Source organism: Pongo pygmaeus, chromosome 21, assembly GCF_028885625.2.
Source record: "Pongo pygmaeus isolate AG05252 chromosome 21, NHGRI_mPonPyg2-v2.0_pri, whole genome shotgun sequence".
Classification (NCBI taxonomy): Eukaryota; Metazoa; Chordata; class Mammalia; order Primates; family Hominidae; genus Pongo; species Pongo pygmaeus.
Genome location: NC_072394.2, coordinates 10287399 through 10304407, shown reverse-complemented (window position 1 = coordinate 10304407; position 17009 = coordinate 10287399). Strand labels below are relative to the sequence as shown.

Genomic DNA, 17009 nt, shown 5'->3' with positions numbered 1-17009 from the left:
AACGGGTGGGAAGAAATAATTTGAAATAGAGAGAAGAGACTAAGAATGAACAAATGCACATGACTCAATGAGAGCAAACGGCAATGTGTTAAAATGTTCTACCCCAATCACGTGAATGCAGCTTAAAAGTTCAGCCCAACATCCACCTTGACTTTTAGAATAGCATGAACAAAGTGACATCCCCAGGTATCCTCAGGAACTGCTTGTGAACCAGAACATTCCCTTCTGGGCCAGATGATGTTCACTGCCTCTCTCCCCCAGGCCCCCAGTTATCACTGGGGAGTCCACAGAACCTTTTTTTCTGTGGCCTTCTCTAAAGTCAAACCAATACCAACCATATGTTCCCAGAATCCTGAGACTCATTTACTATTTGATAACACATTTTCAGTTATTATTTCTACTCCTTATAGCACTGCCTTAGTTATGTGTGAGTCTGCCCTGACTTTAAAGGTGCCATCTAACTGACAATGATGTAAACAAACAAACAAAAAAACAGCTTGGTGACTCTAACAGCTTTTTGTCTACTTGGGTGGGTGATGACAGGGGCACCTCTGAGAAGGTGGGTTCTCTCTGAAGTCTCTGGAAGTATCTCTAGGAACTATCATTTAAATTTAAATTTAGAAATAAGTTACATGAATAGTCTAAGTGCTTCCTCCACCTTCAACAAATTAATAACAATATTAATAATAAGCAGCAGTCATTGCACATTGCACAGGTGTGTTCTTCATAGCTAACATATTGTTATCTCAGTTTATCCTATTACTGTCTGAGGTAGGAGCCATTACAATTCAGTCTGCAGACCAGGAGGCAAGGTGCAAGAGAGGTTAACTAACAAGATGTTGTAATTGCCCTTTTTTTTTTCCCTCCAATGATCTAAATATCCAGCCTGGGTTTTTCTCTCTTGTGCTCCAGAAGCAAAGTGATCATCCCTTCTTTGATGCCCCCAGACCCTGAGATTCATTATAACGAACCCCAACACAAACACATTCAGGAAAAAACCTCATTCTCTTCCACCCCACACTCATTCGTTCCTTCTTAACTCAGTGAATGGGACATAACCCACTTAGTTTCACAAGCTTGGAAACTGGGCCATATCCGAAGCACTGCCCTACCTTGTCCGCCATCTCTGTGCAGTCACATATCTTCTGAGTGTCTTGTCCTGGAGAACTGCTTGGATTCAGCCTCACCATCATTTCATCATTTCCTGCTTAGATCACTACAGCAGTCTCCTATTAGCCTCCCTGCCTCTGCCTCAGCTATCTGGAATGAAAATTTGTTTAGACCACCCCCTGCTTAAGATGATTGATGAGGAGCAACCCTATTGACAGGGACCAAAGCAGCATCGCAGGATGTCCCGTTTCCCCTCCCCACCTCTCAGTTGGTTGACTTCCTGGACCTCCTATACTCTATTGTCCCAGTCCCACAATGTCCCAGAAACTAAACGAGAACACCTTGGAGGAGACAGGCGAGAAGCAAGACATGCAGGAGAAAGAATGTACTCTCCCTGAAAGAGTGGAGAAGGCAAAGCTAAAGGCCAAATATCCAAGCCTACAACAAAGGCCTCGGGGCCCAGCTTCCTTATGAAGGGACTCCGAAAAGGGAAACAGTACTTTGACTCAGGAGACTACAACATGGCCAAAGCCAAATAGGATAATAAGCAGCTGCCAAGTGCACAACCAAACAAGAACCTGATTACTGGTGACCACATCCCCACCACACAGGATCTGCCCCAGAAAATCCTCACTCATCACCAGCAAGCCAGTGGGTGGCCAAGTTGAATGATCCTGCCCGGGGCTCTGCCAGATCTTGAGATGCTGATTCTCTGGGTCTGAAATCGCCATTGCAAAATTGTAACTGAAACAATGAAAGAGATCTGACTTAACCAACTCCATCTTGCCTCTAACCTCCAAGCTGTCTTTGTTTATTACTGGGTGTAGGCTGAAACAACTTTGGGAAGAACGTAGTTTATAGTTTATAGTTTAAAACAAAGACACAGCAGCCCTTTCCCAAAACAAACCTCCTTCTTGCCTAGGGATTGGAATGCCTTTGTAGGACTAACAGATTAGCCACAAGATTAGAAATTATGGTTTAGGAGTCATGCGGCCTGAGGCTACAAGATTCTGACCCTCCCTAAACTTCTTCTAAGATCAGTGCTTGAGATATTTTGCTTGATGGATCAGCTGGCACCACTCAGATTGATAAGCTGGCTCATGTGATCTTGTGGCTCACCCTGGAACTGACTGACTCAGTACAAGAGGACAGCTTCAGTTCCCTATGGTTTCATCTCCGGCCAACCAATCAGCGCTCTTGACTCACTGGCCTTCCTCTACCCGCCAAATTATCCTTAAAATCTCTGATCCTGGAATGCTTGGGGAAAACTGATTTGAATAATAAAACTCCTGTCTCTGCACAGCCGGCTCTGAGAATTTTACTTTTTCTCTGTTGCAAGTCCCCTGTCTTGATAAATCAGCTCTGTCTAGGCAGTGGGTAAGGTGAACCCATTGGGCAGTTACAAGTCCTGTGCTGGCTTCTGCCCCTCCCATCTTTTGCAGCCAGGGGTCAGGAGGTGGCTTGGGCATGGGTTAGAGAGGCAGAAGTCCCTGCCCATCAGTGTCCCAGCACATGGAGCCCCTTGGGCTAAGCACCAAGTCCTTGAACATGTTTTGTTTTACCTTTTTTCCAAATAACTGTTGGGAGAAATTTCAATGAAATATTGGGGGTAGGGTTGGGAGGGTGGGGTGAGAGATTTGGAGGAATATGAATTAGAGCTTGGAGTTGACAAAAACATTCCTGAGGGTCCTTCTTCACCATGAGGCTGGTGTGGGATAAATAAGAGAGGGGGAAGTGGAGTTATCTAGAGATGAGATCTAGTTCAGCTTCGCAGATAACTGCCTTGTTTCCATGTGGCTGGAGGCCTGGTGTGAGATTAAAGAAACTCAATCTGCATAGACAGATGCAAACAGCTCCTCTGGTTCTGCAGTTAGCTGAGAATACAATGTTAATTGTTCATTTAAAAAAAATACTGTCCTTGAAATAGATTTTCTGTTGGGAGAAGGGCAGTGAGTTGTGGGGAAAGGAACCATGAGTGTGGGGAGCCCCAAGAGCCCAAAGGACTTTTTCAGTATTTGAAATAAACCCACCAAAAAAAAAAAAAAAAAAAAAAAGACTAATGATGGCCTTCTAGAGACATCAGAGAACTAATCTGAATCTCTTAACACATCAAAACACCCCCATCTCGATCTGTGCCCATCCCACCTGCCCTGTTTCATTCATCCTCCCTTCTATACCCACATGTTCCATATGTGGTATGTTCCATGCTTGGTTTCCATGCCTGCATCAATTGTTCTTTGTTCCTAAAACCCTGTCCCCACCCTTCAATATTCAGTCAGCTATCATTATTTCCAGAAAGCCTTCCCTGAACTTCCTCTCCACCCCCACCTTCCCTACCTAACACAACCAGCACAGAAGGCCCTTGTTGCACTACACAGCCTGAAGCTATTCTGTTTCCTAATAAGAGACCAAAAGCCATGTCTCCTATTTCTGTAGCCCCAGGGCTTATCACAGTGCCTGGCACATAGTTGATATGCCTATACCTACTATTTATGAAATGAATGAAAGATGAAAAGGATAGAATTCTCTGGCCATGAATATATGGGATGTGTATATTTTGCCTTTTCCCCCAATCTGAAAACTTATGTTCACCTGTCTGTATAAACACATTCATATTTATCAGTTCAACTGAATCTCTACTTTTGTTTTGAAACATAGGGTAACCATTTTCTTTCCAGCTATTAGCCATTGTTGGATCAGTTTTCAATCTAAGTTTTGTGACGGGATCTAGTTCATAAACTTTATTGGCCTGACACAATTTTTAAAAATTACTATAAATCCTCCTTGACTATCCTGGAAAAACTTTAACTGTGCTCCCCAAGCCCCAAATCAAATTTTTTCCCCATCCTTCCTGATCTAAACATGAATGATCTAATCATGTCTGTTGTGTCCCTATGCTGTCGAACCACATTTGAATTATGCACACTAGGCCAACTGACTCTCAGCATATATTAGTAGGAAACAATAGATAAACACAGTAGAAAAACTACAGGGAAAAAGAACACAAAGCCTGGTAACTTGAAAAAAACAAAACAAAAACAGTAGAGCAGGGATTATTCTGCAAAACAGGAACAGGATCTTGAGATGTGGTAAATGGAACATTAGTCTCGAACCCAGAAACATCCCTGGAGAAGTCACTGTTCTACCATAGCTAAGGAGATGGATACTAACAAATTGTGTCTGAGATCTGAAGTGCCCAGCCTGAACAGAAGGAAAAGCATTAGCAGTCAGGGAGAAGGGAGTTAGGAAATTGAACCCCATATGGGTACACCACTCTAGTAGCCACGTGTAACATGAGAAGCTCCATAAACCTGAATCACTGCAAATGACTGAAGCAAAGAATTTCAGGATTTTCAGTGACAAAGCCCAGAATACCATATGGGCCTATCAACACTAGTTAGAACTGGAAGAGGAATTTTACTAGCACGAGGGATGGTAGAGAAGATTGTATAGAGGCAAGAGAGGAAATCCAATTTGAGATGGAATTAAAGTTAGAACCAGGCAATTCAGGGTGAAGAACAATCCAAGCCAGCGTCTAGAGGTATGGAAGGGCAGACAGAGCAGTCATGTCCTGGGGGGTTTACCAGAGTAACAGGCCTGCTGAGGTGAAAAACAGAGTTCTTAGGTTAACACTAATGAGCTACCAAGTGAAGGTCCAAGAGTAGGTTTCAGCCCAAATGTAAAGGAACTCTTCTTTGAACTTCTTCTTTGATATGACTGTACGTTATCATAAAGAATGGGGAACTGGCTGGGCACGGTGGCTCACACCTATAATCCTAGCACTTTGGGAGGCCGAGGCGGGTGGATCACTTGAGGTCAGGAGTTCAAGACCAGCCTGGCCAACATGGCAAAACGCTGTTTCTACTAAAAATACAAAAATTAGCTGGGCGTCGTGGCACACGCCTGTAATCCCAGCTACTAGGGAGGCTGAGGCAGGAGAATCACTTGAACCCAGGAGATAGAGGTTGCAGTGAGCCGAGATCGCACCACTGCAATCCAGGCCTGGGTGACAGAGTGAGACTCTGTCTCAAAAAAAAAAAAAAAAAAAAAAAGAATGGGGAACTGATGGAGTGGGAGACAGACAAACTCCACCCACCAGGGGTGTGTACCAAGGAGGCTGCCCTCACTTTTACTCATAACCGATACCAGCTTTCCACTTTGGCCTACAATCTGCCTGGAGCCGACAACTTACTTATTCCATTTAGTAACCAAATTTGTTTTCAGTCACTCCTGGTTTAAAACAGTCTCTCTTGGGAGTTTCACTCAAATTAATATATTATTATACTTTTACACTGCAGCTCAAAATGTGCATCTCAGGGCTCCCTCATGCTTCTCACAGGTACCTCCCTGCCTTCTTCCCCGAGTCCCATTTCTAATTTTGCAACTGTCATCTGGCAGTGGCAGGGAGGGATAAATGTCTGTTTTTGTGTGTGAGGGCTTCAAAGTGGAATTGGGAAAGAGCAGGACACTCCTCAGTCCGATGCAGGCCCTTGGACCGTGGTGGGTGTGGTAGATTGTGGGCTGTGGTCACTTCTTGGCTGGCCTCTTCTGCTCATACTTTCACTGGTCTGGGTTCTCGTGTTGCTAGTATCGAGTGCTGGCTCAATCACAGATGATCTCTGGATGCCATCTAGAAATCACGGGCACATCCCCATGGGAGTCCCTCCCTCAGCTCTGATGAAAGTGTCCTCCCTCTCACCCTGAAGCATCGAGAGGACAACATACATTTTGTGACCACTACTCTAGATTTTTCCTGAAAAACTAGAAATTCCCACCTTACCAGCTTGACCCTGTGAAAACCTGGAAATGGTTTTCCATCTCTGAAAATTCCTCTTTCACATCTAGGTTAACAGTGTGCAGAAGTTTCTCTCTCTCTTCACATGGAGATGGGGTGAATTCACTCAGGTTGGGGATGCGATCTTACACTCCTTCTTCAAAAGCTGTTCCATCCTGGTCGGCATTTCGATATTCTGATGACATGAGCATGCCTGTGTTTTGAGTAGAACTTGGTGCAGATTGGGTGCTGTTGTCTCCTCAGAACCCTGAGGCCTTCACCTTGGCTACCCTTTCAGGATAGAGTAAGGTCAGTAGTAAATGAGGAATTCAGGAAAGGCATGTTTAGGGGCCATTCCCCAAACCCTGCACACACCACAAATGGGATCAGAAAGCATCTCAGCAAAGCAGAGACAAAGTTACCTCAGAGGAACAGGGAATGTGCTAAAAACAGAAGTATGCACAATTTTATTTTTAAAGCAAGAAGTAAGAATTATCTGGCAGGAATATTTTTTTTCTCTTGAATAGAGGCATGAATATATTAGTTTGGCAGAGATCTTAGAAACTTAATAAAAAAGTTAACACCCATTATTCTGTATGTTATCAAAACCGAGAGTATCTGAGTCCTGGTTCTTTAAGATACATCAATCTCCTCGAGCTTTGCAATTCTTTATGTCTACTGTCTTTAATTGGATTTTCAGTCCCCTGAGAATCCATTTTGTATACAATACTTTTTTATTGTAACGGGGCGTGTGGTACATTGAGCAATAGGTACTGATTCCAATTTACGTTAAAATTTAGACGTATGTGGTATTGCCAATGCAAATCGCTCACCTGAGTTGACAATCAAAAGAAGAGATACCTTGAACACGTGGCTTGGCGCACACCTTCACAGGTGATGCCATTCTGGGGAGCTGGCATGCTTCCCTTTACTCCAATTGTAAAATGAATTGCAATTCCAGGATTTTCCAAATGTGGAAAAAAATATGGGTTTTAGAAGCTAGGAAACACAGCAAGCAATGGGAGTAACCAGGGGAACTGGTTATGGGAGAAAATTATCAAGAAAAGTTTAATACTTATTTTCACTTGTGGGAATAACAAATGGATAATAGCATAGATAACAGACAAGAAGAGAATCATCTAAGTCTATCATTTGTTGAGTGTTTCCTATTTGTTTGGCATGATGTTAGGTGCTTTACATTCATTTTATTTTCTTTTCTTTCAACAGAATATGGAAGTAATTAAGGTAATTAAGGTGACTTTTCAAGATCACACAGCAGGAATGAGCTGACTTACACCGGTTTTCCTGTGGACAGCTGAAAAGCAGCAAGTTACACCTGTGAGTATGGGTTATTGCTATAATCCTACTTTAGAAAGAAGGTTTACCCCTTCTTCCCATCTCTCATTCACACCACCTGCTCCCATACATCTAAGGTGCAGTCAAAAATAGTAAGTGGCTCTATAGAGCCATGACAGCAGCAGGTCAGGAATCCATGCCATTTGGATTGTCAGTGGCTATGCCTCTGTATTCAGCCAACTTATCAATTTTAAGATAACATGGTCAGACTTTCCACCCTCCTACATTCTTTTCAACAGGGTCACTAAGAGGCAATTTCCACTGTGTGAAGGCAGCCTTAGAGTGGGTGGAACCACAAACATTTCGAAGTCAAAAAAGACTGGATTCCAATCCCAGCCAAGTGGCCTTATGCCAGATTAACTTCTGGAAGCCTCTGTCCTCTTATCAGTGGAAGAGGTCATTATAAATAGCTTTCATGGTTATTGTAAAGCTTTAATGGGATGATATCTCAAAATTCTTAACGTGGTGATTGATACAAAGAAAAAACACCACATGCTAATACAAGGGGCAAAAACCTTCTTGTTTCAGTTAAAATGATTTTAGAGTTTATAGGGAGAGAAAAAATGAAGGTTTGATGTCTAAGCATTATACTGCTATCCACATTTTTCAAGGCAGGAAGGACAGGCACCGAAATAAGTTTGAAGTAAGGTGATTTCTATAGTATTATACAGACATGCCAAAATATAATGCTGCCATGCTCACATGCCAATAAAGACTCAAATCAGGAGAGAACAAGCTGTCATAATAAGTAGACAAAGACATTGGAAATTTTAGGAAATCTGGAAAGGTCTGAGCAGATGCAGAACTATAAAGCCGTTATTTTCTGACTGCCTATCAACATGAAGAGTTCAACAGGGTCACTGTGTCTGTCATTTTAATATAGCCAACTAGCCAGGGTACTGTCACACTAATAAAGTAGGTGCAGCTTAATTCTCTTAACATACTCATTTTAACCTGATAGAGGTCTAGAGATGCAGCTGGATATTTCTCTCCCTTTTTGCCACAGGGAAAATGATTACTTCATCCACGTATTAAATGACAGCCTCTTGGCTCCCGTGCCCAGGCTGAAATGTGTGATCATGCTGTCCTTCCACTTTGAGGCTGCTTTTCAGGCAGACTGTCAGTCTGTCTGTCCTGTTTTATTAGTAAGTGATGGGAAAATGCACCAGACACACTTCTCTCAAAAGAAGCTGTCCTATTTTCTATAGCCAGAAGCCTAAGATGTTTAACAGAAATGTGTAAAATTTTCTCTTTTTTGCATTCATTCCTTTCTGTCCAGAGGCACATTCTACAGACCATTTTAAAAATGACTACAAGAAAACAACAGAGCCATCGTTTCTATTCATTCTCTCTTACAATATTGGAACGTCTGTGACTCTAATTCCGCTGCCCCTGATGAATAGCTAAAGCTTTAGTGGCAGCAGAGCATTTCTTCCGCAGAATGTGGAGGCCTGCAGTCTCATTTATTTTGTGACGTGTCCTATGAATATGTTTTTTTAAAAAATGTTACTCCTGAAAGAGCTTCATTGCAAAAGAAATTTCTAGCCTAGTCTCAGGCTTAATCAATCGCCCATGATTTTGCAGGCCTTAATGGGAGAAGACAGAGGTAATGTAATGTGCATTATGCAAAGTTAGCTAAAAGTGAGGATGTGAAACAGCATCAGGGACCATTATCTCCCAGAAGATTCAACGCAATAGAGGCAGACAATTAGATTAGAACATTTTTCTAACCAGGCCAGAAGTAAAGTCTTGGGGACGAGATAATGTTCAGATTTGGGCAACAGCCAAGAGGTAACAATCATGAGCCAGCATGGCTCATGCTATAGCTGTATTGGCTGTATTCTATAATTTGAAATAAGACTAACTCCTCTTGGAATTAAAGCCATGGGTTTTGTTTACTAAGGTAGCAAATGAACCCATAGCGTGCTATGGCTTGGATATCTGCTTCTTTCTCAAAAACTGTATGAAAATCGACTCCGCCAGTCGGTCACCATTATGTTAGCTCCTTGTGGGCAGTACTGCAACATGTGTGTTGCTGGGTGGTGGTGGGAGGATGGAGAACTAGGGAATAAATACAAGAAAAAACCATGACCTGCAATAAAAGGTGCTTTGTTATGCAGACATACACACAAATACATGTTGATCTAGGATGCCCAATCCCCACTACATGCCCAGCTCCCGGGAGTTTGCTCAGAGCCTTATAGACATTATCTAGTAATGGCTTAAATTGCCAGATTTAGATCTCTGCCTACAACAGATGCATAAATAAAATTGTTTAGAAGCAATTACGGAGCCGTCTTTCAACAAGAACAAATGAATACAGCACAACCTTAGCATGTAAGTGCCGAGGGGGTCACAGTGAGGGGATAATCAGAGTCACAGGTAATTAATAACAAGAGAACATCAGAGGGATGCTAGCTGGCATATTCACTCCCATGGGACTGTGACCAGCACCTACTCTACTAAGATAACTATACGGTCCTTCATGCACACCAACTGGAAGTAGAAGAATAGACTAGGCACCAGGTAGGTGCTTGGCAAGCATGCAGGATGTTTATTAACAACCTTGGTGAGAAAACCGTAGGTATAAAAAATGGCCAGAGCATATATGCCAAGTTAGCAAGTGATTAAACGATGTGCAGAGGAGGCTAGATGCCAATGGACACACCTTGGTGGCAGAATCAGAGGGCAGGCTTCCAATCGTGACTCTGCCATTGTGTTATCTTTGGGCATTTTTGGGGGGAGGCGGGTAACTTTTTTGAGACTCAGTTATTTCACCTGTAAAATGAAGCATTGCTATCTACCCTAAAGGTTTGTTACAAGGACTAAATAAGACACAATTCACATCATGTGCAGTGTCTGGTACATACATATAGCAGGCTCTCCATGAATGAGCAGTGTGCTCTTAGCTGTACAGACTGACATGAGACTCTTAGGATTGCAAAATAACAACCATGATCCATGGCTACTGGCAGACTGAGAGGGCAGAGCGGACTTTGCTCACTGGGGACAAAAAAAAAAAAAAAAAATTTGGCTAAAAGACATAAAAAGAAAAGCACAAGATGAAGTGAGTCAGTGAAAGTCCCAGTCATCTGAATAGCCTGAAATGAAAGAGAGCATCTGGCTTCTCTTCTGCCTTCTGCATGAGGCCACAGCCAGGCCAGAAACACAATTATTTTTACTGGTCCAGTGGTTTTCCACTGCCAACACCAATTTAGAGGTTGGAGAACAGGCTGCAGTGGAGGTGAGGAGATATTTCTGGTCAACTCCAAATCCAAAGCACACGGTAAATGCAGAGAATACTGAGAGCTGCAGGCAGGGTGCCTACACGAGATGCCTGTAGTAGGTTGAATGGTGGTCTCCCATAATATGCCCACCTGGAACCTGTGACTGTGGCCATGTTTAGAAAAAGGGCCTTTGCAGATGTTATTATGCTAAGATAGATCATCCTGGATGCATCTCTGGGTGGATCCTAGACCCATTGGTAAATGCCCCTCTGGGTGGATCCTAGACCCATTGGTAAGTGCCCCTGTAAGAGAAAGAAAAGGAGAAGAAACAGACAGAGGAGAGGGCCATGTGAAGTCTAAGGTGGAGATGGGAGTTATGCAGCCACAAGTCCAGGAACACCTAGGGTTGCCGACGGCCATCAGAAGCTAGAAGAGAAGCAAGGAATGAATTCTTCCTCAGAGCCTCTGCAAGGAATCAACCCTGCCAACACCTTGATTTCAACTTTTGGCCTCCTAAACTGACAAAACACATTTCTGTTATTTTAAGCCTTGCAGTTTGTGGTGCTTTAGGAAACTAAGATCGTGTCCAGGAAGGGAAGAAATAAAGTGGCAATGGTTGTGGGAGAAGTAGATGGGTAACATACTGAGGTTGCCCAGCAAACGGAAGTTCAATCTACCCACTTCATGTTTGATACATGAGCTAGGGAGCAGTTTACGTTAAGTGAAATTCTTAACATAATTTTGCAATGTAAGTATTTGTCCTGTGCTTCAGCCATTTCCAGGAGTGCTAGCAAAAGGGAGACAGAAGAAGAAATACTATCCACAGCAATATTAAATGCAGTTCATTGCCTGGGATAATCTGTAGAAGAATGCACAGACTACGATGCTATAGAAGGAAGTAATAGCATGTTCTGGGACTTTCTGCCTGTGAATTGAGTATCTATGGTCAATCTGTATCTCCTGAGAGGGCTGGTAAGGGACCAAGGGCCATCATATACATTTGTGGTGGCTGCAATGATATAATTTACACTACAACTGCCTAACCCCTGCTGATCCTTTAATAAAGCATTGAGAAATCAGAAATTCTATAAAGCAATATGTTTAAACCAATGAAAACAGTAGCAGTTAAGAGTTACAGGTCTCAATACCTCCCGTCGTTCCTTTGCATTCCATCATGACACAGTCCTCCAGCATTCTTGAGAGCTTGCATGTGGTGGTACAAATCACCTTCCACTCACATGGGCAGGATTTTACAAATGTTCATGGGGAGAGTTTGGATACTGAATTCTCTGTATTCCAAATTAACTCAGAGAAGCATATGGATGGCTGTATTGAGCTGCCTCTGGGCATCTTGGGCTGATGGTGTGTTCCAGTTTAGTTAAATACATTTCCAATATTGCTGTGAACTAATGGAGAGGAATCACACACATTTGCAATTTTTGGCAAGACGAATAGGAGCTTGTTTCTCGGTTCTAAAACAATGAATTCGCCGTATGCCTTGTTTTCTCCAATTCTCATTTCAGAAAACAAAGATACCATTAATAAGATTCTCAAGTTCTTCCTTCTCTCACCTTCCCTATCCACTGTCTCTCTTTCCATCCCTCTGTTCAAGTCAGGGTAGCCTGAAGGGAGTGTAATTAATGAGCTCCGTCCCAGAGCACCTGGGGGTGGGTGGGCCATTGGAGCCAGAAAGCGAGTTGGAATTTTCAAGGGGAGGATTTCAGATTATTTGTTAAGTCTGCCTTTCTGCTTCTGGAGAAATAGAGCAGGTGAAAGAACAGCAGGATGTAGCTGGGACGTCATCCCACAAGAATTGGGTAGAGGCAGAAACAAAAAGAAGAGCCCAGAATGAGCAGCATCAGGCACATAAAGGGAGAGAAATTATAAATTAAACACATTCAGAGAGGCAGCAAAAGATAAAAGCAGAAATAAAATATAACATAAAAAAAAAGATTCCAGGAGAAGTAGCAGATCAGGTAAAGGAGAAAGAAAAGAAAAAGGAATTGAAGAAAAGCAACTTAAAAGAACACAAGCACAGGTATCGAAAGTTAAACAGGATTTCAAAAAGCCTAAGACAGCGGCAAAAGAGAAGGAAGTGAAGACCAGCAGGAGAAGCAAGTGTCCTAGGATCAATTATGCAAAAGGTTTAAGGTTTTTTAATTAAGTAGCCTATTAGGGAGGAGTTGAATCAGCTGGCTGTAAAACAAATCACTCAAAAGTCAATGACTTAAACGTATCAATTCTTGCCTCTGTGGGTCACTTAGTGGTTGGTTGACCTGGGTTGGGCTTGCCTTGGAAACTGCTTCAATCTGAGGCCCAGTTAGGCTCGGCTCCTTGATGCAGGTTGGTCTAGGTCTTTGCACGTGTGCTCCTCCTAGAACAAGGGTGAGGAAATAACAGCTATCCAGAGAAAGGTCTTTCCATGGCAATGGTAAGGCATAAGAGATCAAGGCATTTAAAGCCTGTGTTTACATTATATCTGCTGACATTCCATTGACCAAGTTATGTCCTGTGGCCAAGCACAAGGCTTCATAGTGCAAGAAAATGCTCTTCCCATGGAGGTGACAGAGAGAGAGTGCACATTTGAAAAATATTTTAATCACAGAGGTAAAACAGGGAGAAGATACAGGACATTATCACAAATTTGTGACAATAATGCACATATAACCAAGACACAAGCTTATATATTGCAATCTACAAAGTTGAAGAATATCATGCCCTGTAACCAGTACGTGAGGTAGAGAATTCCTTATATTCTTCTCCCCGAAGTAGCTCTGCTAGGAGAAGAATCATGTGGCTGTATTGAGATGGGTTAAGCCATGGCTAAGTTGTACCAAAATATCAGTTGCAGTATTTTTTTCCCAACTTAGATGACATTTCCTGAATTCCATCTCTGGATATTGATTTTAGTTAGCAAACACTTATAATACCATCTGAATTAATGTATCACACAGAATTACAATGAGTTTGGCTTATAGAAACATGTTTATTGCAGCCGGGCATGGTGACTTACACCTGTAATCCCAGAACTTTGGGAGGCCGAGGCGGGTAGATCACCTGAGGTCAGGAGTTTGAGACCAGCCTGGCCAACAAGGTGAAACCCTGTCTCTAATAAAAATACAAAAATTATCCAGGCGTGGTGGTGAGCACCTGTAATCCCAGCTATTCAGGAGGCCGAGGTGGGAGAATCACCTGAACCCGGGAGACAGAGGTTGCAGTGAGCCAAGATAGTGCCATTGCACTCCAGCCTGGGTGACAGCGGGAGACTTCGTCTCAAAAAAATAAATAAATAAACAAACAAACAAACATCTTTACTGACATAATGCATGAGATTTTTAAGATTGCAAAATAAGCTATTTAGAGTACCATTAACAGCAGAATAGATGCAGGATGAAATGGCCAATGGCTGAAAAGTATCAAGCTCTTGGGTCACTGTGAACAGGAAAGAACTGAGCATCTCTGCAATTTCCCAAGCAAACCTAATTAGGGGAAATTAATATAATTCAATTAACAATGTTTCTCATGAATATGCCAAATTATACAACTCAAAATAAAATGTGTCAGAAGGCAATGGAGATATCTGGGCCCTAGTTTCAACTCAGCTACAAATTCACATTTAGCCTCTGACATGTTATTTCAGTTTCTTGTATTTTAGTTTCCCATTGTTTTTGTTTTGTTGGTAGCAATTAGGTCTTGCTATGTTGCCTAGGCTGATCGTGAACTCCTGGCCTCAAGCAATTCTTCCTCCTTGGCCTCTCAAAGTGCCGGGATAATAGGCATGAGCCACCATGCCCAGTCTTAGTTTCCCAATTTTTTTTTTTTTTTTGAGATGGAGTTTTGCTCTCGTTGCCCAGGCTGGAGTGCAATGGTGCGATCTTGGCTCACAGCAACCTCTGCCTCCTGGGTTCAAGCAATTCTCCTGCCTCAGCCTCCCGAGTAGCTGGGATTAAAGGCATGCACCACCACACCCAGCTAATTTTGCATTTTTAATAGAGACAGGGTTTCTCCATGTTGGTCAAGCCGGTCTTGAACTTCTGACCTCAGGTGATCTGCCTGCCTTGGCCTCCCAAAGTGATGGGATTATAGGCATGAGCCACTGTCCCTAGCCAGTTTCTCAATTTTTGAAATAAAGTCATTCTACTAGTTAATCTATAAGTTTCCTTCTGGATTAAGCATTTGCAAAGTTTTTATTGAGCATATACTTGTGGCTTCACACTAGGGGTGGTAAGATGAAGTTGTCAAGGCTCTGTTCTCAACATTAAAATTAGTGGGTGGGGACACAAATACCATATGATTTAATGTGGCAAGTGCTGCACAGAGAAATCTTCAGGAGGCCTTGGAGGATTAGAGAAGTAACAAGCCCAGAACCACAGGAAGGCTGAAGCCTGTGTTCAGTCCTGAAAAATGAACGCCAACTAATCAACTGAAGAAGAAAAAAACAGCATCCCAGGTGGAGGCAGAAGCAAGCCAGGAGTAGAGGCAGGAAAAAGCTTGACATGTTTGAGAACTCAGAAGCCTAGCGTCTGAATCGGGGATGGTTAGATTTGCCTAGAGAAGTTGAGTCAAGAGTGGGGCCATCCAAATTCTTATATGTTCTGCTAAAAAGGCAACTGAGACACTGAAAAATTGACGTGAAAAAGTATCATGGTGAATTTGCCTTTTTTAGATGGCTCACACAGGCGGAGAATAGATTTGGAGGGTATGAGACTAGAGACAGAGAAACTAAGCCAGAAGCATTTGCAATAGAGCAAATGAGAAATTAAAAACATCCAAACAAAGGCATTAAAAGTAGAGAAGGGGAGAGACAGGTTGACAAGTATCTAGGAAGTAAAATTAAGGGAGTATGTAATCAGTTCACTGTGTTATATGCTGAATTGATGTGGCAGTGGAACATCTGTGAACAGATACCAGTAAGCATCGTGATTTACCTGTAATTTAGAAACAGAAATATAAGATCCCTTGAATGACACAAGGAAGGTCTGACATGGTATAAGAAGTAGGGAATGTTTTTAGCGGACATGATGGAAAGTGAGTTTCACGAGGCTCTAGACAACAATGTCTATGTCATAAAATATGGACTAAGACACACCTGTTTCTTATACACAAAACTCATTAGAACTATTGCTTCTAAATTAGAACCAAGTTTTCAACAGATTTTTCCAAATAGGTATTTTCAAACTTATACATGTTACGTGAGCCCATGTGATTACAGAGTTCATGTTCTTAGGTATCAGGTAATTGTTAGTTTATTTATTTTGTTTATTCTATTTGGTTTTGCTTTTTGGGTCCAACATTGATTTACTCCAGAAAAATCAGGGTTGAGAACCAACCCCGATACACACACACACACACACACACACACACACACACACACACACGCTTACATCCTGTTTTTTCTAACTGAAGTTATCTGAAATAGTCTATGCCCCACAAAAGAAAGAGAATCAATACCCTCTTTTCATTTGGCATCTGTCTATGGCAACTGTGGGAAATCATGAAAAAAAAATCTATATTACAAAGAGTGATGCCCCAAGACAGGAGAGTCAAGAGTGCAGAGAGAGAGGAAGACTCACGACTTTCCATCCAGGCACATTTTCTCCTCATTCAAAGGGAATAAAAGAGATCAAGTCATGGACTACACATAAGTTGCCTTGCAGGTAGATGAAAAAAGAAGAAAGTGAAAAGATTTAAGAGACCTGGTAAGGGTCTGAAATGACATATTAGTGTGAGAAAAAAATCATTCAACATATGCTTTTTAGTTTCAAAGAACAAAAATCACTTAAAGGAACATATGGGAATTTTTTAAAAATGCCTTTTGCCAGTAAAACTCCATCCACAGTGTATCCATTTATAGCTCTGTTTCCAAAAGGCCAGATTTGGGTGAGAAGTTGTAAAGGGTCACTACTTAAAAATTAACATGAACTGCTAAAGGGAAAGGGTGGATACTTTTGAAATGTGTTATGAAATTATTTCATCATAATTGTTGAGATTTATAACAGAAATATGCAAATATAAGATAACCAGTTATTAAAGAGTTAATAATGTCCCTATAGCACAGACTTTGCTGTGTCATAAAGACTTCGGAAACTCCAGAAGAACCAAGAACCCCAAATCATATTCCACCAAGAATGTTCTCATATGTTGGCGGCATGTATCCGCCTCCCTCAGAACATTGTGGCATTCTTGGGAAGTTAATAATGACTCTGAGAGGTGGTGTACAAATTCTGTGGTATCACTTAATGGAGATGGATGACAATTTGTGGTTGAGCCTACAGCTGGGCACATCCCATTTGGTCCTCTTGTCCATTGGTGCTTTACTTTTGGATAGTGGAGCTCTGTGCTTCTCAAATCTGGCCCTGCTATAGAATTGCCTGTGGTGCTTTTTACAAATAAAGCTGTTCAGGCTCCATTCCCAGAAATTGTTTCAGTGCTTGAGCACAGGCATTCTTAAAAAAAAAAAAAAAAAAGGCAAATAAAAAAAAACTGAACTGGTAATTTTGTTTCACAGCCAGGTTAAAAGCCAGAGGGAGAAAAGATGGAAA

General features: G+C 42.0%; 1 protein-coding gene and 1 pseudogene across 4 annotated transcripts in view; one reads left to right on the top strand and one right to left on the bottom strand.

The window, feature by feature from the left end:
• Window positions 1-17009, bottom strand: part of MACROD2 (mono-ADP ribosylhydrolase 2) — a 2112402-nt gene that overhangs the window by 446039 nt on the left and 1649354 nt on the right. The gene's annotated exons all lie outside the window — the stretch shown is intronic.
• On the top strand, window positions 1426-1782 carry LOC129022080 (alpha-endosulfine-like; annotated as a pseudogene).